The sequence below is a fragment of the Lissotriton vulgaris genome, unplaced genomic scaffold (genome assembly GCF_964263255.1).
Source record: "Lissotriton vulgaris unplaced genomic scaffold, aLisVul1.2 SCAFFOLD_4937, whole genome shotgun sequence".
In the NCBI taxonomy this organism is placed as follows: domain Eukaryota; kingdom Metazoa; phylum Chordata; class Amphibia; order Caudata; family Salamandridae; genus Lissotriton; species Lissotriton vulgaris.
Window position 1 is genome coordinate 99,816 of NW_028254939.1, and position 22,028 is coordinate 121,843.

The window sequence follows — 22,028 nt, forward strand, 5'->3', positions numbered from 1 at the left end:
CGGGAAGAGGATCGCTGAAGTGGTTAGAGGGTTTTAGAGAAGCCAGAGAAAGTTCAATATCCGCATCATCCCTGAGCAGAAAAGAATTCCAAGAAGCATTGTATTTAGGAGAGCAGACTATGGCTTGGGAACATGCAATCCTTGCCTTAGGTACACCAAATGCAGGGGAGCTCAAGGACCTCAGGTTTGATGTGGCACATTGCAGTTCAAGTTCAATTTTCCTTGCCTTCTCTGAAAAGTGAGCTTAGAAGTCCTCCTCACTGGGGCAGGAAGTCATGAGTGCCGATATATGGTTTGTACTATGAGTAGCTTGTTGTTTGATGATTTCAAACAGTTTCTTGGGTCTATTTTTAGCACTGTCAAGCTGGGCCCTGAAGTGATCTGATTGTGCACACAAATCTGTTTGTTCTATGCGCTTCTCATCCTCCTTAACTGATCGAGGCTTGAAGGGAAGGGAGATTTTCTCAATAATCTCTCAGAAAGCCGAAGTTTGTGAAGTTCCTCATTTAGGGATCCATTAAACCAGGGTTTGGATTGTTTGATCAGAATCTTTTTGAGTTGCTTGCGAGCTATAGAGCTATATACACATGCCATGGAATTTATGTAGTGATCCGTAAGGTCGTCTAAGTTAGACATTTTAGGGGGAGGCTGAGGCAGATTCTTGCTAATGGTAATTAGATTATTGATGTTGATGTCTCTTAGATTTTGAACCAGCTGTTTGGTTTTAAGCGGTTGACCATGTCTAAGTAGGACCTTTTCCAAAATGTGAATGGAGATTTGGTGATGATCCGACCAATCACAGGGTATAATGTTATCAAGAAGTATAAAGTTGTCTCTAGCTATGATAAGGTCCAGGGTGGCGCCTTTAATGCGGGTGGGTCCATTGCAGGCCTGGATGAGGTTGAGGTTGGAGAGGAAAGCCTTAAAAGAGCATATTCGGGGATACTTTGTGTCATTCCAGTGAAGGTTAAAATCCCAGAGGAAGATATGGCTAGTGTAAAGGTTCGCGCATGACGAAATAGACTCCATAATTTGCTCTATGAAGAGCAGATTGTTACTAGGTGGATGATATATTGTGTGGAGCACACAGACAATCTTGCCATTGTTCCAGATTTCTCTGACTAGGTGCTCACAGGAGGACATCAGCACCTTTGGAGCCTGTTTGACATTGAGGCTGGTGAGATGAATGCAGGCAATGCCCCTTCCCATTTTAACCAGTCTATCACGTCTGATAATGTCATAATCAGGAGGGCATAAGATGTCGAGCATTGAGGAAGAGAAGTCATTGAGCCAAGTTTGGGTAAGGATCAGGAGGTCCAACTGTTGTGAGATGATGAGTTCAGAGATGTTGGCACCCCCAGTTCCTGCACACGGGGAAATGCATGACAAGGTTCATTTCTCCCTGTGTAGGAACATGCTGCGGCTCTCCCATGCCGCTGCCTTTCTATGGCTCTGCTTTGAGCCTTAGAAAGGAGCAGCCATGGGACCGCCTCAGCAGGACCACCCACACCGGATCCAACAGGTAATCTGGCAGGTGGTCAGACTACGGTTTTGGCAGTCTCGCAGCGGGCACCTGTGTGACAGCCCGCTGTGAGAGTGTCAAACTCTGTATCAGGCCCTAAGTAATGATTATTCAACAGTTAGTAATTCATTGTTAATTATTTAATTGAATTTAAATATGTAAATGATGTACTATTTATTTTTTGTTACATTTTAGTTGCAGGCTGCTAGGAATGTAGGGTTATATGGTGGGAAATTAATAAAACATTGAATGACAATTATTTTATTGAATAGTAATTATGTGAATTCATTAATAGTTTTTTTTGTTTTGTTTTGCAGATATGTATTTTCATATTAATTGGTAATTTTTATATTGAGTTTAAAATTGTTTCCACATTCATAGTGTTACTTGTATATGTAATGTTTTTGCAGTGATGTACTCTCCCTACTTTTGTTTAATTTGCAGTTGGAATAGTGAAATTAACCACTTTGCAGTTTAAAATTTTCCCTACTGTTGCATTGTTTGTAGTAGGAATACTAAATATAACCCTTTCGAAGTTCGATCCATTCTCTGCTGTTGCATTGACTGGAGCAGAAATAGTAAATCTAACCCGTCCTAATTCCAGCACTTTCCCTTCTGTTGCATAAATAGTGGGAATAGCATATTTAATATTCTTAGACTTCAGTAGATTTCATAATATTGCAAAAATATATTTTAGAGCATTACTTTTTAATATTTTATATTACAGGTTTTTTATTTTTTGTAAAATGTATTTTAATGTTTATAGTATTTTTTGTAAAAGTGTTTTTTGGAGGTTTACATTTTTAATATTTTATTTATTGGCTATGTTAATTATTCTATTTTTTCCTATTGAATTGTTTATATTTCTTATGGTTTTATTATATATAAATGTTATCTTTTCCTTTTATATTAAATTTTTTTAACATTTATACTCATTTATTCATTTCCGCGGCAATAAAAAATGTGTATAACGTAAAAGAAATATTTGTATTAATAATAGTTCAGCCACCTCAACTCCTTCCTGGAAAGTTTCGGGTGATCTGTGTAACAGGGGCTGAGAAAAAAGGGGTGTCTGAAAAGTTAAAATCCCCATGCATTTCCCATAGGGTTCTTTAGACAACGGGTGCAGAAAATACTGATGAACAAAATTTCACCAAATTTGTCAGGAATCTAGATTGTGCTTTCAGTGATATTGTAATTGTATTGTATTGTAATTGCATTTATATAGCGCTTACTACCCCTGACAAGGCGTCAAAGCGCGTTTTCAGCGGACAGCACGCTACTCTAGGACCCATAGAGGATTAGTGTTGAATTAGTATAGTGATACATGAAATAAATGTTAAGTGGTGGATGGGTTAGTCAGTTATTTAGATTCGGAAGGATAGCAGAAGGATAGAAGAGAAAAAAGGTTTGTTTTTAAATAGCGCTTGTTACCCCTTAAGGGATTTTGAAGCGCTTTTTGTTTTTGTTTTGGGCAAGTAGCACGCTACTCCGGAAACCCATAAAGGATTAGTGTTGAATTAGTATGGTGAAATATGAAAGTAATTTGAGTGGTGGATATTAGCCAGTTATTTGGAGGGAGAAGGATAGCGGAGGGATGGAAGGGGAAGAAAGGTTTGCATTCATATAGCACCTGTTACCCCTGATGGGTGTTGAATCGCTTTTCTGGCGAGGATCATGCTACTCCTGAACCCATAAAGGATTAGTGTTGAAAATTAGTATAGTGAAATAAGAGGTAATTTGAGTGGGGGATTTGGTATAGAGAAGGGTAGATGATGCAAGGAGGGGTACAGTAGAGAGAGTCTAGAAAGGGTTATTTTGGGGATCCTAGTAGTGGTATGGGGATTGGGATAAATGAGAGAGTGGATGTAGAGGATATATCGATAGATATATATAGGGTAGTGCATTGGAAAGAGTTGTAGAAAGAAGTTTGAGATGAGTCAGAAAGTTGGGCTAGAAGGTATATTGAGAGAAGTATAGGCTGAGAAATAGGGTAGTGCATTGAAAATGCTAAATTAGAAGAAAGTGATAAATATATAGATCCATAAGTACATGGAAAGGATATAGATGCCTAAAGGAGGTAAGTATATGTAGATTAAATATATTGATAGAGATACAGAATGAGAAATAGGGTAGTGCATTGGATATGCTTTTTTTAGGAGAAAAGAACCAAACACACAGATCCAAGTACATGGAAGGTACATAGATGCACATGGAAGCAAGAACAGTACATGTAGACCAAAGATGATTTTTTTTTACAACACAATCATTCTACATGTTTATACACAGCAATACACAAACATAGGTACATATCTATAGCAAAAATAAATCCTTATATACAGCGGGATATGCTGTGAATTTCTATTTGCGTATGGTGCTTCTGAGGGCAAGAGCTAATTCTTGAGTAGTTTTCTGAAGATAAGGTGGTTGTCAGTGGTTCTTATGTTGGGGTAAAAGAGTTTCATAGTTTGGCTGCTTAAACAGAGAAGTATGTGCCACCCATGTTTTTTTTCTTATATGGTGGGATTTTGATGCGAGACGCCCCTTTAGAGCGGAGGTTCCTTTGTTAAATGTATATGGTGATTTTATTCCTGGTGAAGAGCGGTCCCAGTCCATGTATTGCTTTGTGGGTGATACAAAGTAGCTTGAACGTGGTTCTTCTGGCAACTGGTGACCAACACAGGGCCTTCAAGGCAGTTGAGATGTGGCCTTGTGGTTTGATATGCAAGAGTAGTCTGGCAGCCGCGTTCTGAATACGTTGTATTCTTTTCATGGTTGTTAAAGGTGATTCATGGTAGTGGCTATTGGCGTAATCGGCTTTGGACAGAACGAGGGAGATGGTAGCTTGGACCTTGTGTGGAAATCCCAAATGAGGAAAAATGTGTTGCAGCGTTTTTATAGTGACAAAGCTTGATCTTCCTAGCTGGGAGTCCGTGGGCATTCTGAGGTTTCTTACTTCCTTCGATACTGTATGCAGTGATCCCAGTTCATCAGGCCAGGGAGCAAACGGGTCATAATGTTTCCAATCGCCACACGTGAGTATTTCCATTTTGAAAGCATTCTATTTGAGATGGCTCCAAGTCATCCACTGATCCACGGCTCTGAGACAACTGAAAATTGGGGATTTTTCAATTTCTTTGGGGCATTCCAGTTGCAGGAGTATTTGCTTGTCATCTGCATAGTTATAGCACGTGAGGTGAAATGTATTGATCAGTACCAGTAATGACTTCAGTAGATGTCGCAAAGCATGGGCGGCATGATAGAGCCTTGAGGGACTGTTGCTTTTGTGGAGTATGGTTTGGAAGAGAAAGGTGGAGTATGGATGACATTAATTCTATTTCGACGGTAGGACGCGATCCAGTCTGGAGCAGTTCCCTCTATGCCGGCTTCATAGAGGCTTTGTTTCAGAGTGTCATGGTCAACTGTGTCAAAGGCAGTCGAGAGGTCCAAGAGGAGTAGCGCAGCAACCCCGTTGCGGTCTACTGTATTCTTCAGGTCATCCCAGATGGCAAGGAGGTCAGATTCAATGCCTTTTCCTAGATGGATTCCTGTTTGGAAGTCTGAAAGTATGTCATTCTCTTCAATGAATTGTGACATTTGGGCAAACGCTGCTCTTCCTATAAGTTTGCCCAGGAAAGGTCCATTTGTAATGGGTCTGTAGTTGTCAGGGTTCAGCGGGTTCAAGTTTGTTTTCTTCAGTAAAGGGCGTATGTGTGACTTTTTGAGTTTTTCTGGAAATATTCCAGTAGTTAAGGAATCATTGATAATTCCTCTTACTGGAGTGGCATCAGAGGTATTTACAAGAATTGTCTTGAAAGTTTGTGGGGGACACGGGTCAGAAGGGCTGCTGGCAGGCATGCTTGCTTGACCAGGTCCATAAATTCATCATGTGAGATGTGTTGGAAGGAACAGAGAGGCTATGGTGTGAATCCATTCTGTAACTTTTGGGAAATTTGGGGTAAAAAAATAATTTATAACTGGACAGTTGGGTCAGTGCGAGGCTCCTGTTTGTTTGCTTCTCTTGTGGGATTGTGATCTCATCCAAGGCCGAACTGGCAATACTGGGCATCAGGCATTTCCTCAGGAGACTAAAAGGGTAGGCAACTGATTTTGTTAGTAAGGGCCGGTTTTGCAGCAGCGCAGAGGTTTTAACACACGGAAAAGTTCCTTCTATAACCAGAAATTGTCAGGCAACAATAGAAACTGTAAAGATGATTCTGGTGATTAACATACCTCATAGAGAGAGATGGGAGGACGCATCTAAGGTAGCACACAGGGTTAATGTGCCTGCTGCAAAAAACATGTACCCTACATATCAAGGAAGAGCATTTTATGTGCATAGTTCAATGGTTTAAAGCTTTTGTTACAAAGGTTCTTTTGTTACTGCGCAGTTCATAAGTCACAATCATATTCTAACACATTGAGCTGTGAACTGCCATCAAAGAGTTGAATGCAAATTGCCTGGTACAGGTTAGAAAGTTATGTTTTTTCCCAGTCTTTCATTATCCTGATGTTGCTAAAAAAGGTTTTGTTAGGGTAGAAATACATTATTGTTATTAAAGTAAGCTTAACCTCTGTGTGATGTTCTGAATCCTGGATTTTTTCCACTCCAGACCAACCACTTTTAAAAAGTGCTTATCTGTATGGAAGACATGTAAATCCTACACCTTGTTGTCTCCTTTGCTTTATGTAACATTTTCTATACACTGATTTACACACATATGATTCGTTGCCTCTCATAACCAGGCCCAAAGTGCATTAAGTATGCCCAAACGGGTGTCCCAAACTCACTGTGCTACTGGAAGCAAGCTGTAACTCACTGAAGAGAACCAACTAGGTTGAAACCGATCTTGGATTGCTTTTGTTTTCATTTTCAGAGGACCTTGCTTGGCAGTTCAGGTTGAACTGTTCTTAGTAGAGTGGGATGAAGGCCGATTTGCATGTGGGTTGGTCTAGACTGAGGTAGCATATTGTGCATAAACTGATAGAATGCATATAGCCAGGAACATTACAAGTGGCTATAATTAATTCAAGCATCCCACCATCACTTTGCTGCTCACTACTGATCTTGACATAAGACATGAGCACTCTCTGTACAACAAAACACATTTGCAATGTCTCATTTTCTGGAACTGTTTGGCCAAAAGAATGTGACATAGTTACTTCTATTGCATGTAATGCCCTTTACACTAGTCTCAATGCAGTAAAAAACGTTCTGATTCCCTCATAAACATTCTAAAACTGGCAGCAGGACCTGAGGCCTTCTTCCAAAAGACTGTTTATTTAATATATGCGCCATCCATATACTATCTTAACATTTTAAATTGTTTACATTGTTGTTCTTCTCCTTATAGATCCAGCCATCATTGTCAGCTGTCCGGTGTAAGAGCCACCAGGAGTCCTCTGGAAGCCACTTAAGTCATTTGCAAACCATCTTGTGGAGAGGTAAGTGTGATAGCTTTAGGTCCTTGTGTCATAGGTTCCCTATTAGGAAGCAAATACTCAGGGAGTGATGAGGACTAAAAGGGCCATGGCTTCCATGCTGACTGCCTAAGTCTCACTATAGAGCCAGCTCTGGTGAGACTTGAGAGAAAGTATTGTTCAATCTTCCAGATCTCAACTGAGATAATGTTGTTGTACTGCAGTAATTCTTTTATTTTATGAATTGATTGTCAGAGGAAGGTTATTTTTTGTTTGTTTTCCAGTTGCATGATTTGTTGCTTCTTGTTTCATGTGTGGGCAGCCCTTCAGGGGCAAAGCTTAGCTTCACATTGTTAATGAACTTGCCATTAAGAGGATTTGTGACTTGCTTGTCAATCTCATGATGTCAGATAGACTGGTGTGGATTGCAGGGTGTCAGTAGTTGTGTAGCTAAATTGGTTGAAGTCTTTCCTCCCTGAATGTAAGGTTGGAGTTGGAGTGGGACGGGAATCAACTAAACTTGTAAAGGGCCAATACTGGTGCTTCCAGGATCATGTCTGTGCCCAACCCTCTTTATAACCACTTTCAGACTCCCCACAGCTACTGTTTAACCTAAGAATCAATTTCAAAAACTATGCTGGTGATATTCAAATGATGGGTTGTATTTCAGATTATAAATAAAAACATATATGTCTAAATATTGTTAACACAAATAATGGGAAATTAATTGTAAACTTTTTACAACTAATGAATCCTTGTCTGAGACGATAAGTGAATTTTAATTGGAAGAATGTAGGTCAATGGGGACATGAAGAAGAAGCTTCTGCCACATGCACTAATGTGGAGCTCTAATGACTGAGATTTGAGATTGCTCATGTGTTGTTGATGATGATGTACCTTTTGGTGAGGTATGAAGGAATGCTTTCTAGGATGATATCATAAATCTGGAGGTCAGACCTGCATGAAGGAGGGTGTGTGGGACACCATGGTAAATACCGAAGAGAAGCCAGCAGAAGCACTCCATTTGTTTACAGTGGTGTCCACTGATGGAGTATAAGATGGGTTCAAAGGGGACAACAGAAGCTTTGATGAGCTTACCAAGAAAAATACACTAGAGACTGGTCAGAAACTGGTCAGTTTAATGTAGTCGGCCCTGTGATCACTGAAGATCCTGGCAGATGAGTTTCTTGATAAAGACTCTCACAGGGAAGGCAGAAGAGGCAGAGAGGAGGATTTTCACCAGGTGAACCAGGCTTAGCAAAGTTCATCAAATTCATTGGCTCTGACTGAAGGGAGGTGAGGTTCAGCCAATCACTGCTTGTGTGAAGTGATAGTCATAGAACACAATTTGTATTTAAAGTGAAGGCGGTGGTTGTGACTTAAGGTGATGGTACGATTTGCTATGATGGTGATGTGTCCCAGTGGAACAAAGATTTTGGCAGGGATGTTAACAGCTGTATGTGAGTAACATTAAAGATAAGGTGGATGTTGTCCAAGCTAAGTTCCTAACCATCATCGGATGTGGGTACAGTATTGTTTGTCAACCCAGATATTCTAGACTTCCGGATGTAAAAGTGGTGACATCTGCAATGGTGCCAAAGAAGGCTGGATGGTTCAGAGGCCATGTGTAACTCAATAGAAATCAAAAAGCACTGGATGGAGAAGGTAGACCATTGATGAGTAAAGCTCTGCATTCTTGGATGAACACTCTAAGTAGCTGGAGGTGGATAAGGACTTCTTAAGGATGACTACAACTTTTCTGCATGGCTTCATAGAAGGTCACATGAGGACTGTGTGACTGAAGAGTAAAACTCATGAAAGGCAGGAATAATGTAATCAGCCTAATATTCTTCAGTGAAGAAGAGAAAATCTGAACTTGAGGTGTGAAGTGGAGAACAATCCGCTTCTTTTGGGTAGTGTTTCTAGACTGGTGCAGGGTTGAGGGAGGAGTAAGGCAAGTTGCAAGAAGGCGTGTCGAGAGTGTGGGAGAAAACGTTTCGCGAGAGGAGGCAAGTGAATTAGAAGAATGATCCTGAGTTGGTCAAGGGGAGAAAAGGACTGGGCAGTTGAGAAGAGAGGAGAGTGTGAGAGGAGTGGGGAGATCCAGGGAGTAGTAATGAGGGAAGAGGGTTACTTGTAAGGTATGGAGAGTTGGGGTAAAGGAGAGTTAACCTGTTGCCAGAAAGGGATGGTGCAAAGCATGACGTGAAGATGTAGAACAGAATGAGAGGAGGGAACATTACAAGAAGAAGCATGGTTGTAAGGAAATTACCACTATGAAAAATGAGATCCCAGGCAGCAACATTTTGAAAATTTGAGCTGATTACCTGCAGAGTGGCAATGCAGATTAGAAGGTCCAGGTAAGGTTCCCTAAATCACCAGCTAGTCATCGCTGATGAGGTGATCTAGTAGTGGTGCAGGTGTAACGCTCAAAAGGAGCAATTTTCCCAAACTGCAGGCTAACAATAGTCTATACGGAACGGGAGACTTAGGGCCTTAATATGTGTCTGGCAGTCCGAGGACCACTAGACTCGCTGGGGCACGGTGTTGGTTTTCAACCACCACATCAGCGGGTCAACCGCTGCATTACAACTTTGGCAGTCGGACTGTCATAGCACTGTCACAACTGCCAGGGAACCATGATCCCTGGTGGGCCCCTGGTCATTTGGGGGCTCATAATATGTGAGCGGTGCTGCTGCGGCACTGCCATGCACATTACACGTTTCAGGACGGCCAGCAGTGCCACTGAGGTTCTTCCTCCATACTATTGGCAGTCATTAAACAAAGGGGTCCTACAGGGCTTCCCGTGCCCCATGCATGGGCCTCCCTATATGCATGCACCCCCGGTTCTAGCACGGCATAGACTTCACTGTCCATGACGTGCCGTAACATGCTGCGGGGGGTCCTGTGGCAGTACCTTTTCTAAGGCATACATAGGTGCCTTCGAAAAGTACCGCCATGCCCCTGCCAGGCCACGAAAAACGAATAATCCAGCAGGCAGGCGGTCCTAGAGCGGGCGGTGGTGTGGCAGCCCACTCCAGGACCACCACACTTGTAATCAGACCCTCAGACACAAATAAACTAGAAGGCACAGATCTCCAAATCCCCTAGTTATTAAGTGTTATTGGATACCAGCCAGGTGCAGTTTCAGAGCAACCCATTGAAAGGTGCAGCTCCTCCAAGCCACCAATTAGCATCTGTGAGATCCACCCAGTTGTAGTGTATGTGCAACAAAGTGATAGGTCACGCTTCCTGCAGTCAGGAAGAGCATAGGTGTAATCCACTATGGTAAAAAGCAATTGTTAAAGCCAATGTATTATAGCTGTGCAATAACACTAACTACAATCATCCCATAAGGCACACTAGCATAACAGAAATGGCAATAGTATGGGAGTATGCAAGATATTGTTCCAGGTGTCTTTGCTCCTCAAGGTCATCCTTCAAATTAAGTTACAGACAGAACATTCTGAAACCCAATGAAATATTTGGTTGCCATTGGCTACAGTTCTTCGAGGGCCTGGAAGAGGGAATAGTATTCTCTCTTTGTGTAAGGTAAACTTGGGGTTAAATTTCATCCATACAGAGTCAAGTACTCTGCATAGGAACACAATATCAAAATCAATTGGGCAAATGACAGAAAAGCAGGTCACAAGACTCCTGAGCAGAAAAACATATTAGGAGACAGTCAGTCGTGATTAAATTAGGAGAAGCATGGCACAGTGATACAGCAAGAGTGACATCTGATCCGACACATCCTATGGGAAATTAGTGGAATCTCTCCAGTTTTGAAAACACAGTTTTCCTTAGACAGAACATCAGGTAAAATTTGACTAAAATACCTGAATCAGGTTTTGCCTTTGCTTGGGACCTCAACTTCCACATGGAGAACAACAATGACAGCAACACCACCACCCTGCTGGACAACCTCGGACTCAAGCAACTGGTGAACACCCCCACCCACTACGCCGGCCACACGCCAGACCCCATCTTCTCCTCTAGCAAGCACATCTCCTTCAGCCACTCCACCGGACTACACTGGACAGATCACAGCTGCGTCCACTTCAACTTCAGGAGAACCACAACCCACCACCAGCCACAACAGATTCCCCACAGAAGCTGGAGCAAGATCACCGCCAACCAACTCACCACCTCCCTCAGCCTGGACCCTCCCACCAACATGACGGACCCCAACGAAGCAGCCCGCAACCTCACACAGAGGCTGGCCAACTGCGCTGATGAACTCGCACCACTGAAGAACCCCCCCCTCCAGCAGACCAGGCAGCAAGAAAGTCTCATGGTTCACCAACGACCTCAAAAACTCCAAGAAGACCTGCTGCACCCTCGAGAAAGGCTGGCGCCACGACCAGACAACAGAAAACATGACAGCCCTCAAGAACGCCACCCGCAAACACCACCAGCTGATCCGCACCACCAAAAGGACAACATTCAAAGAACGACTGGACAACAACACCCACATCAGCAAGGAACTCTTCAGCATCGTTAAAGAGCTATCCAACCCCTGTGCCTGCAACAACGACATCACACCCCGCAAGACCTCTGCGACTCACTCACCTCGTTCTTTCACCGCAAGATCGCCGACATACACAACAGCTTCGGCGCACAGACCACGCACCCAACCTCCGTACCAGCGCCCCCCACCACCACCCTCTGCACCTGGACCCCGGTCAGCACCGAAGACACCACCCGCACGATGAACACCATCCACTCCGGCTCCCCAACCGACCCCTGTCCACACCAGGTCTTCATCAAAGCCGACTCCATCATCGCACCCCAACTCCGAGACATCATTAACAGCTCCTTCGCATCCGCCACCTTCCCGGAGAGCTGGAAACATGCCGAGCTCAGCGCCCTCCTAAAGAAACCCACCGCGGACTCCACGGACCTCAAGAACTTCCACCCCATCTCGCTCCTCCCTTTTCCTGCCAAAGTCATTGAGAAGACCATCAACAAACAACTCTCCGCCTTTCTCGAGACAAACTTATCCCTCGATCCCTCGCAGTCCGGTTACCGAGCAAACCACAGCACCGAGACCGCCCTCATCGCAGCCACCGACGACATCAGGTCCCTGCTCGACAATGGGGAAACAGCTGCCCGCATCCTCCTGGACCTCTCAGCAGCCTTAGACACCGTATGCCATCGCACCCTGATACAGCACCTCAGCAACACCGGAATACAAGGAACGGCCTTGGAGTGGATCCTCGCCGGAAGAACCCAGAGAGTCTGCCCCCCCCGTTCCGATCCACGGCCACCGAAGTCATCTGTGGCGTTCTGCAAGGATCCTCGCTCAGCCCCACCCTCTTCAACGTCTACATGAGTCCCCTCGCAGCCATCGCACGCCAACACAACCTAAACATCATTTCCTACGCTGACGACACCCAGCTAATCCTCTCCCTCACCAACGACCCCGCCACCGCCAGAGCCAGCCTCCAGGAAGGAATGAAAGACGTCGCGGAATGGATGACGCTCAGCCGTCTGAAACTGAACTCAGACAAGACAGAAGTCCTCATCCAGGGACCGTCCCCTTCCACCTGGGACAACTCCTGGTGGCCCCCTGCCCTGGGCACCGCCCCCAAGCCAACGGACCAGGTACGCAACCTGGGCTTCATCCTGGACTCCTCCCTCACGATGACCAAGCAAGTCAACGCCGTCTAGTCATCCTGTTTCAACACCCTGCGCATGCTCCGAAAGATCTTCCAGTGGATCCCCACCGAAACCAGGAAGATGGCCATCCAGGCCCTCATCACCATCCGACTGGACTACGGGGACACCCTCTACGCTGGTACCACAGCCAAACTCCAGAAAAGACTCCAACGGATACAGAACCCTTCTGCACGACTCATCCTCGACACCCCCCGTCACGGCCACATCTCTGCCCATCTGAAAGATCTGCACTGGCTCCTTGTCAGCAAGAGGATTACGTTCAGACTCCTCACCCACACACACAAGGCTCTCCACGACATGGGCCCCAAATACCTCAACAGCCGCCTCACATTCTACACACCCACCCGCCAGCTCCGATCCGCCAGCCTCGCCCTCGCCACCGTCCCACGAATTCGTAGAACCTCCGCCGGAGGAAGATCCTTCTCCTACCTGGCGGCCAAGACATGGAACTCCCTCCCCACCCACCTACGGCTGACCCAGAACCATCTCTCCTTCAGGAAACAACTCAAGACCTGGCTGTTCGAGCAGTAGCGACTCCCCCTCCCCCCAGCGCCTTGAGACCCTAGCGGGTGAGTAGCGCGCTATACAGATTCGCTGATTGATTGATTGGGCTAGATTCTACTCTGCATGTGCCTTGGGTCTGTCTACTAATATAATTACATTTATTTGCAAATATTCTTTGCCAACCCAAGATTGATTTACTAGTTTTTCAAAGTGGAAAATGTGTCCACTTTCCATCTCGCATACTTTTCTTGAATAGTGAACCACTCCCTACATTTGTTCTACACGGTTAGTTCACAGTTAATGCTGTGTTAAGTGAGGAAAAAGAGAAACATAGAGCAATTTTATTTAAAATGATTTTCTTTTGTGTAACTTGTATAAGTAGATTTACTGCAGAGGGAATTGATATTGACCTCCACTCTGTTTCTATCATGAGTAAGAGTCAACATCTTTGCTGTTAAAGTGGAACAGGACAATGTTTCTGGTTCATCAGGTGATTTACTCACACCATTATGTATGAGATAGCTACAAGATTAATAACCCCTTCACTGCGGGGGGTAATGCCCCCGCTGTGCTGGGGGGCGGGGGGCGTATACAGCACCCGCATGCTCATGACGAGCTCAGCTCGTCATGAGGCACGGCGCTCCGGTGCTCATGACGAGCTCAGCTCGTCACAGGTGCACCCGTTCCCATGGAACGCTCAGCACAGCAGGGGAATGATCCCCATGTGTGAGCTTTCCAACTGCTCATGACGAACTGAACTCGTCATGAGCACCGGAGCGCCGTGCCTCATGACGAGCTCAGCTGGTCATGAGCATCGATGGTGATAAACCCTAAAAATATGCCGGAGCAAACTGCTCTATCTGTGGTACCTCTAAATTATTGGTAAACACAGCTCTTAGTTTGGAAAGCCATTTTCAAAACACAGGCTCAGAATGTAACAATTTTGGTGATAAAATCTTTTCTTTGCATGGAGAAGAATCAGTGCTGTGAATTTGCGCAAAATCTTACTTGATCTTTCTCTACTGTGTTTCTTTTGTTCCTCGTTACAGGGTCAAAGAAGAGCACACGTTTCAAATTCTGAAGCTTACGACCATGAACACAATCACTGTCTATGAACATGCTAACTTCAAAGGAATGTATAAGACATTTACTTCAGATGTTCCAAATCTGGTAAATGAAAACTTCAATGACTGCATCTCGTCGGTGAAGATCGTCGGCCAGCCCTGGGTCCTGTACGAGCATCTGCACTATCAGGGACAAGCCGTACCCCTAGAGGAGGGAGAATATGCACAAGTTAGCATGAATGATGGGGCAACCTCTCTTAGGCTGATCACTGATGACCTGAGCAATCCACAGATCACAGTCTATGAGCATATCAATGGAGGGGGTAAGGCGGTAGTGCTGACTGCGGAGTCCAATCTCGCGTTTGGAGGCATGCATGATAATATATCCTCCCACAGAGTCCAGAGAGGGGCTTGGGCTCTGTACGAGCATATAAATAGAGGTGGGAGATGCATTGTAGCCAGGGCTGGTGAATATTTGGCGAATTACCGCACTATTGGATTCAATGATCAAGTCTCCCATGTGTATCCTCTGCACGCTGGAACGTCCTCTGTGACAGCCACAATTCTGTGGGACAAGAAAAGGGTAGAGAGTGAAAGGAATGTTCAGATAGATCAGTATCATTACAAAAACCAATCAAGCGTTGAGCAGCAGTTCACTGCTACTTCTTCCAAAGAGTTTGAAAAATTTGTCTCCCATAGCTTTGAATTCAGCAATTCGACAACACTCACGGTGGGTACGTCATTTACCCTGAAAGGAGTGGTCGATATTAATACAGAGCTGTCCAACACCTTCACAGTGAAGAAAGGGCAGACTGAGTCATCCACCATGAGGAAAAAGACAGAGTTGAGCATGCCGGTGAAGGCTCCACCACGGTCGAATGTGACTGTCAGTTTCATGTGCAAGGAGGTTACATTCGTAGTGCCGGTTGAGCTGAAAATCGTCCAAGGCGGTACAACTCGTATCGAAACCGGAACATACCGATGTCAATCTGGTACAGAAACCACTATTGATGTGCAGAGCCTTCCCGTAGCTTGATCGCAGTGGGAATCGCGCTATCTTCACCTTAGCGCACATGCCTTGACATTGGTTTGCTCTTTTTTCAGGGACTGTATTTTCCTTTAAAGTGAGATGCCTGAGAGGGATCCTTTCATTTATAGGTGCCTTGTACCCAGACATTGCTTCAAAAATCAACCTTAGTCAGGAGACTGTTGCTTTGTACCCATCCCTTCTTCCTAGCCATCAAGGGTGTTTCTCCTTTATGGGATGGCCATACATTTAACCTCACCAGAAGCACAATCAATGCCATATTTGGACTTGATACTCACTGTCATCATGTTTCCTCAAAGTTTCAATCATTCAGATATATTTATGTGCAGTTCATTGATAGCACTGAATTTGAAGTAACTTTTTTTGATTTTCTTTGTAATATTTACTTCCATCATACTGCAGCTTAAACTGGTACATGAAGTGTTTCTATCATCTTATTTTAAGCCTAGTCAATTCACACAAATCATCGATTTCTAAACATCCTACAACTATGGTGAAGGTAGCGAAGATAACTAATGTAATAATTAAGTATTCATTTTTGTTTTCGCTTTACTACAATCTGCAATGCAAGTCAACGATCAGGGTTTGGATTCCTGTATGGTTATTTTTGTAATGCCTCCTGACTAAATAAACCTCAGTGATGAGGAGTTCTGGTGTGCATGTGTCTCTTCTTTTCTTTTGCATTGGAGGCCTTCTCTGCCCACAACATTTACAAAGACATGTCTTAGAGAGGATAGTTTGAAGAGCACAGTCTCACTGACTGAAGCTTCCAAGAGACAGTGACAGTTTTAGAGAAGGAAAATGGTGTCTGTCTCCAAGAATACGTATCCCACATAATATGTTATTTTATGCATTCGTCTCATTTTATTATTCACTCACAACAGTCTGGACAAAGATCCTTGTATGCTGCACATTCATACTCATGCACATGGATATCCTTGCAAAAACAATAAACAAAACTCACAAAACTACACAAAGAAATGCACACATATACAGTCCCAATCAAAAAACACATACACACTGACACATGTAACCAGAAACATACACACATATGCAAAGCTCTCTGTGAAACACAACACACACAGACACACACATACAGATATATAAACAGATATACACAAGCCTGCATACTACTATCCATTCAATTCAAAAACTTTATTCGATCATTTGTTGATAATAATCATAAAAGTACATACATACATAAATCGATAAAATACATATAAATACAACTGATTTAGAATAATCATGTATCAAGGGACATATTATTCCTCAAGTGTACAGACTTTAAAATGAATACAGCAGTAAAAAAGCAAATGTCCTGCGAATCAAGTCCAAATAAGAGCCTCATAGCAGTTTCGATTGTGGATACATTGTACTTTTTAAAAAATGGTTTCAAATATAGTTTACGGAGATGAAGATAAAAAGGGCATAACAATAAAAAGTGCTCCGGGCTTTGCTTTGTAATCCCGTCACATGGACAGGGGGCAACGGTGTGGGTCTTGATGTGTGGATACGCAACAAGCAAGTGAACAGTCCCCATCCGCAATCTTGTCAATACATATTGGTGGGAACGAATGGTGACCATTCTAAGGTATCCTGCGAATCCCGATTCTAACATGTTGTACCTATCGTAGAAAACATGTGTAGAATACTGAGAGGTAGCAGCAATACGCTTTACAGTACCAGCCCTCAGGAATACATGTTTGAGCTCTTTCTTAGGGATGTCTATAACACAGGGTGGGTTATCACACACAGAAAGATTGAAGACATCCTTAAATACCTGGATAATATAGTTGAGCCAGGGGATACGGGAACATTTATCCAAGTGGAGACAGTCAAGAATGATCTTTTTTGTGAACCCCGTCTGCTCCTTAATCCAAATAGATCTTCATACTAGAAGTGGTCTTAGGCTGATTAAATCAGAAAGATGTTCCAGACCAACCTCCTGGTGGATCAGTTTGGTTGAAGCAGAGGATGGTAAGCATAAAAGCTTTTTAACAAATTTGTTTTCCTCCACCTGGAGCATATAATGGTTACAATGGCCCCATACACCTGAACCATAGAGGGCCAGGGCAACACATTTATGGCGATATAAGTACAGCATGTCGGGTATCCGCCTAGAGCCTAGCTTAGTTGCAAACTTAAGTATGCCAAAGGAACACTTGGCCATTTTAGCTCTTACATTGGTCATTTCGGACTCCCACATCCCCCCACTATTAAAAGTGATGCCTAAATAGCAAAATTTGTCAACCACTTGTATTGTTTGATCCATAACTGTAAAAGGTCTTAGATTTTTTGACTTTCTTGCCACAGGCCATAATAAAGGCTTTTGAATTGTTAATTTTTAATTTTCTCCCGTTGATAAAATCCACAAATTTGTCCATGAGTTTCTGCAGCCCAAGAGGGGTTCTCGAGAGTAGGACCGCGTCATCAGCGTAAAGCAATACCGGAATGGGTATGCCGTCGGCGGTCGGTGCGTCAGCATTGACAGCACGTAGTTCAGACTCAATTGCGTTAATAAAAAGGGAGAAAAGAAGAGGGGCAAGGACACATCCCTGCCTAATACCAGAGCCAATCAGAATATTAGGGGAACACTCTCCTGATTGCCCGTAACGTATCTTAGCCGACAGGTTCCTATACAATTGGGCTAAGAAGTAGATGATTTCCCGTGGGGCACCCATATCCAGTAGGGTTGACCACAGAAGACCATGGTCAACCAGGTCGAAAGCACTGGAGAGGTCAGCAAAGCAAAGAAACAACGAGTATAGCACGTGTATATTTGCCTATGATGAGGTCCAGGTTTATGCACTGTTCTATTGTGCCTAGCCCCTTTCGGAAACCAAACTGGGAGTCCGCTAGGACACCCTTTTCTTCAACCCAATCCTCCTAGCGGCTCAATAATACCCTACTCATAATTTTTAGGGAGGCAGTACGGAGCGAGATAGGGCGATCATTTTTTGCCTCTCCTCTCGCACCTTTTTTATAAATAGGAATGATGATAGATTCCCCCCAGGCCTGAGGGGCTTGGGTCATTGCTGCTGCATTAAACACCTTGGTCAGCAGTGGACTCCAAAGGGATACCTCAGCTTTATAGAGATCAACGGGTACCCCATCGGGGCCCGGTGCCTTCCCCCCTTACTACACCGGATGGCAGTATCCACCTCGGTGACTGTGATGTTAAGAGGTAGGGGGTTGCAACCACAGCATCCCTCTCACCTCCTGCGTCTAATCTGTCGGGGTTAAAAATGCTGGAAAAATGGGCAACCCATTGTTCTTCGCTCACTTGGGCAGACAAGACCGGGGCTTCATCCTTTTGAAGAAAAGGACTGTTGACCGTGGACCAGAAGAGCTTAGCATCCTTAAGATCCACGGCCATGGTCAGGTTGTCCCAGGCTTCTTCCCTTAATTCCTGTTTCCTGGCCTTCAGGTGAGTGGTGTAGTCCCTCCTCAGAGCCCTAACTGCTTCCTTATCCCTAGGTTTGCAATTAAGGGCGGCTTTTAGTTTTTGTAGGGATTTAGTGCATTCCTTGTTGAACCATCCACTAGTGGTCCTAGGGCCTTTAGGTTTTGTACCAGTTAAAATGTTTGCGATATTTTTATTAATGGTATCAAAACTAACTAATATATCGGCACTACCTTTATCGGGTTCAAGACAGCATTCTACCTCATCTAAACAGGCTGACACTATGGTGCTTAGTAGGCGTTCCTCATTATGCCTACCCCATTTAATTCTAGGGCCATTTAATCTGTGTGGAACAACGTCTGTCACGGTACCATGCGACACCTTTGACTTATCCCCCCGCAAAGAGAGATACATTGTTAAACAATTGTGGTCACTAAGGGCTAGGTCAACTATTACAGGGGGGGTACAAAAAGTCATAATACTGGAGGAGACGATGAGGTAATCGATAACCGTCGCACAGTTCCTACCAATAAAGGTTGGTACCGAATTACCCTCACTGTCTACGCCAGGTAACATGATACATAAATCCAATTTGAGCATGAGAGTGTTTAAAGATTCACCATAGGCCGAATGTAGAAAGTGGGCCTGATCATCTCCAGCCTCCCCGCCATACCCACACACCCTCGTGCCAGCAAAGGGACACATGTAAATGTTGAAATCGCCTCCCCACAGAATTTCAAAAGGCACTCTGCTACGGCCACACAGTCTCTCCACCTCCGCATCAAGTTCTTCAACCATAACAGTGTTTGAGTGGTTAAAAACATTGTTGTAATGATTTATTATTAGGACATTCCGCCCATCCCTGTGTTGCAACCATAACAGCTGCGAGTGCAGACCAACAGTCAGATGGATTTTCACTTGTACCGGCAGCCTCACAGAGAGCAATATCACCAACCCGCCGCTAGCTCTTCCCATGTTGGATGGCTGTGCTTGACAATTATAGGCAGCATACCCATCAAGGTAGACGTCTTCGACTGCCCAAGTCTCCTGGAGACATAGGATGTCGAATTGGGTTAGAAATTCTAACCACCCTAAACGATCCGTCTTGTTGTTCCACCCAGCAATATTCCAACTCCCTAACTTATAGCCTCTCTCTATTGAACTTACAGCCTCATTGGGCAGAGGGCTCATATGGAGAGGGGTTACATTCCTGATCGTGTGTTCATCGGATACCCGGGGAATACTACCCCACATCGGTAAGTCTATGGGTGTTATGATACCATCTCCCGGAGTAGAGGAATCCGGGTTACATTGAATATGCCCAATAGTGAGTTTATTGCAACTGGGATAACGGGCAGCATTAAACCCCTCAGGCAGGTTGTCCATAGTAGAGCCTCTCGCCACCATACACAAACCCACATCCCCCCCTTCATCTCCACATGGTCCTTCACCCACCTCCCCCGTGACTAGTTGGCTTCAATCACAGTCCTCCAAGCCGCTAAACAGGTCAAACCTATTGGTGGTCTCTAGGGGCGTGAAGGGTTTGAGATGATCCATTCTCCTGTGTGTGGCAGAATTATGCCTTGGAGCCACAATATTCCACCCATGCGGGTCAGCTACTGTTATGTTATGATGACCATTGGTTGTAAAACCGTTATTATATACGGGTGGACAGTATGGATTTGGGTACACTTGCCTCAGTAAAGGGGGGAGAGGGGCTGACAGGAATTGGTGATGGGGTGGAAACACCACTGAGCGGGGATAAAAATAAGTAAGAGGGCGAGGGGTGATATGATTACTGTCATGATCGGAAGGCCAGGTAAGTATGAAGTGGACAGCATTCTGGTCTCAAAATTGATGACCACTATATCTCCCTCGATGTCTTTGGGTCTTCCCCCCAGCCAGGGAAGACGACGAACATGGACGATTTCGCCATTGATGTTTTTTGCAATGGGTCTATACATACTCAACCAATGCATTATTTTGTTCTTCAACTGGGCAAAACCTTCGCGTTTGTTCGCCTCTAGCTCTGGCACCCCAGTAAGTACCACCACGAAAGGCACTGCTTCCGATGGAAGTTCTGGAAGGGGGCCCTTGTTATAATTGCCCCATGTGGGTCGCCCATTCCCTCTGTCCCTCTTCTGATTCCCAGGAGCTTGACCTATGCTCTTCGCCGAACCGGTAACCGTTACAGCGGGGGGCAGTGCGGGTAAACTATTAGGTAATGCAGGGTTAGCTTTAGGTATAGTTTCTTTCACAGTTTGTAATGATTGTGGCATACCTGCAATCTGGACAGGGGCAGGTGTGGGGATTAAAACTGGTGTACTTGAAGGGGTTGGTATAGTGGAAGTTTGTAGGACAGGATTAGATGGTACCTTGGTGATTGCTAACTTGCTACCCAGTTCACGCTCTATCTTCCCCAGCCTGTCGTCCATTTTGTTAAGTCTTTCTACAATGGCAAGAGTATAGGTCCGTATTATGGACTCTATACTATCAATTAGGACACCATTTGAAGATTCCTGTGGTGTCACAACGGCAGGAGAGTTATCAGGTATAGAGCTGAACTGTACTACTTTGGGGGTGGGGCAAGAATATATAGGTGATGTAGCTATCCTTCCTTTATCCATAGTTGGTACCCGCTCTCCCCCTATACTAGCATCGTTTTTAACGCCAAAATCAGCATGATTAATTTTCCTTTTTGGTAAGTCGGACCTTTTCCGCCTCTTTTTGTTAGGTGGGGGGCCATACATTTTAGTAGGTGTAACTTTCTTTACCCTATTTCTTGCTGATTTAATTTGCCTAGGGGTGGAGGTTATTAGTGTCTTGGTTGTAACTATGTTTTTAATTATACTAGAGTTAGTTGGTTTAGATGTGGTATTGGTAATGTCCTGGGGTTCTATATCAATTGTAGACGTACCCTCTCTGAATATTAAAGGAACGCTGTCCTGAGTGAGAGTGCAAACATTCTCAATTAAACCACCCTCCAAAGTAGAACTAATCAGAACAGGTGAATCGGATAATACTCTATTTTTTAGGCTCTCTACCGAGCGTCGGCGCTCAGCCCGGCGTTCTGCAAGGGTAAGAGTAGTGGGGGTATCCATAACAGATTTCTTGAAATAATAATTTCCCATTAATCAAACTCACAGGTTTCTCGGGGCCAACAAGCTCCGGGGTTAGGGTTTCAACAGACATAATGTTCAACAATAAAATAGCCCCCAAACACTTACTCCAATAGTCCAGGACAGTACAATGTTCGAGCAGGGGTTCTGGCCCAGCCCAGCCGCCTCAGGCCTCTGAGGGCCACAGAGGGCCCGCCCTTGTCCCGGGCTTCTCCAGGCGCACTCCCGCGCGCTCCCGCGCAGAGGGACACGGCTGCTACTGATG

The 22,028-nt window shown here is 44.5% G+C and overlaps 1 pseudogene across 6 annotated transcripts in view; it reads left to right on the forward strand.

The window, feature by feature from the left end:
• Positions 1 to 15,888, forward strand: part of LOC147659367 (epidermal differentiation-specific protein pseudogene) — a 115,535-nt pseudogene extending 99,647 nt beyond the window's left edge. For 4 of the 6 annotated variants that reach the window (XR_015307273.1, XR_015307275.1, XR_015307274.1 and 1 more), the window contains 2 exons: positions 6,877 to 6,967; positions 14,179 to 15,888. The product of XR_015307273.1 is annotated as an epidermal differentiation-specific protein pseudogene, transcript variant X1 (transcript). The remainder of the gene's footprint in view (positions 1 to 6,876; positions 6,968 to 14,178) is intronic. The other 2 variants (XR_015307278.1, XR_015307277.1) reach the window with 1 other exon arrangement.
• The last annotated feature ends 6,140 nt before the right edge of the window (positions 15,889 to 22,028 follow it).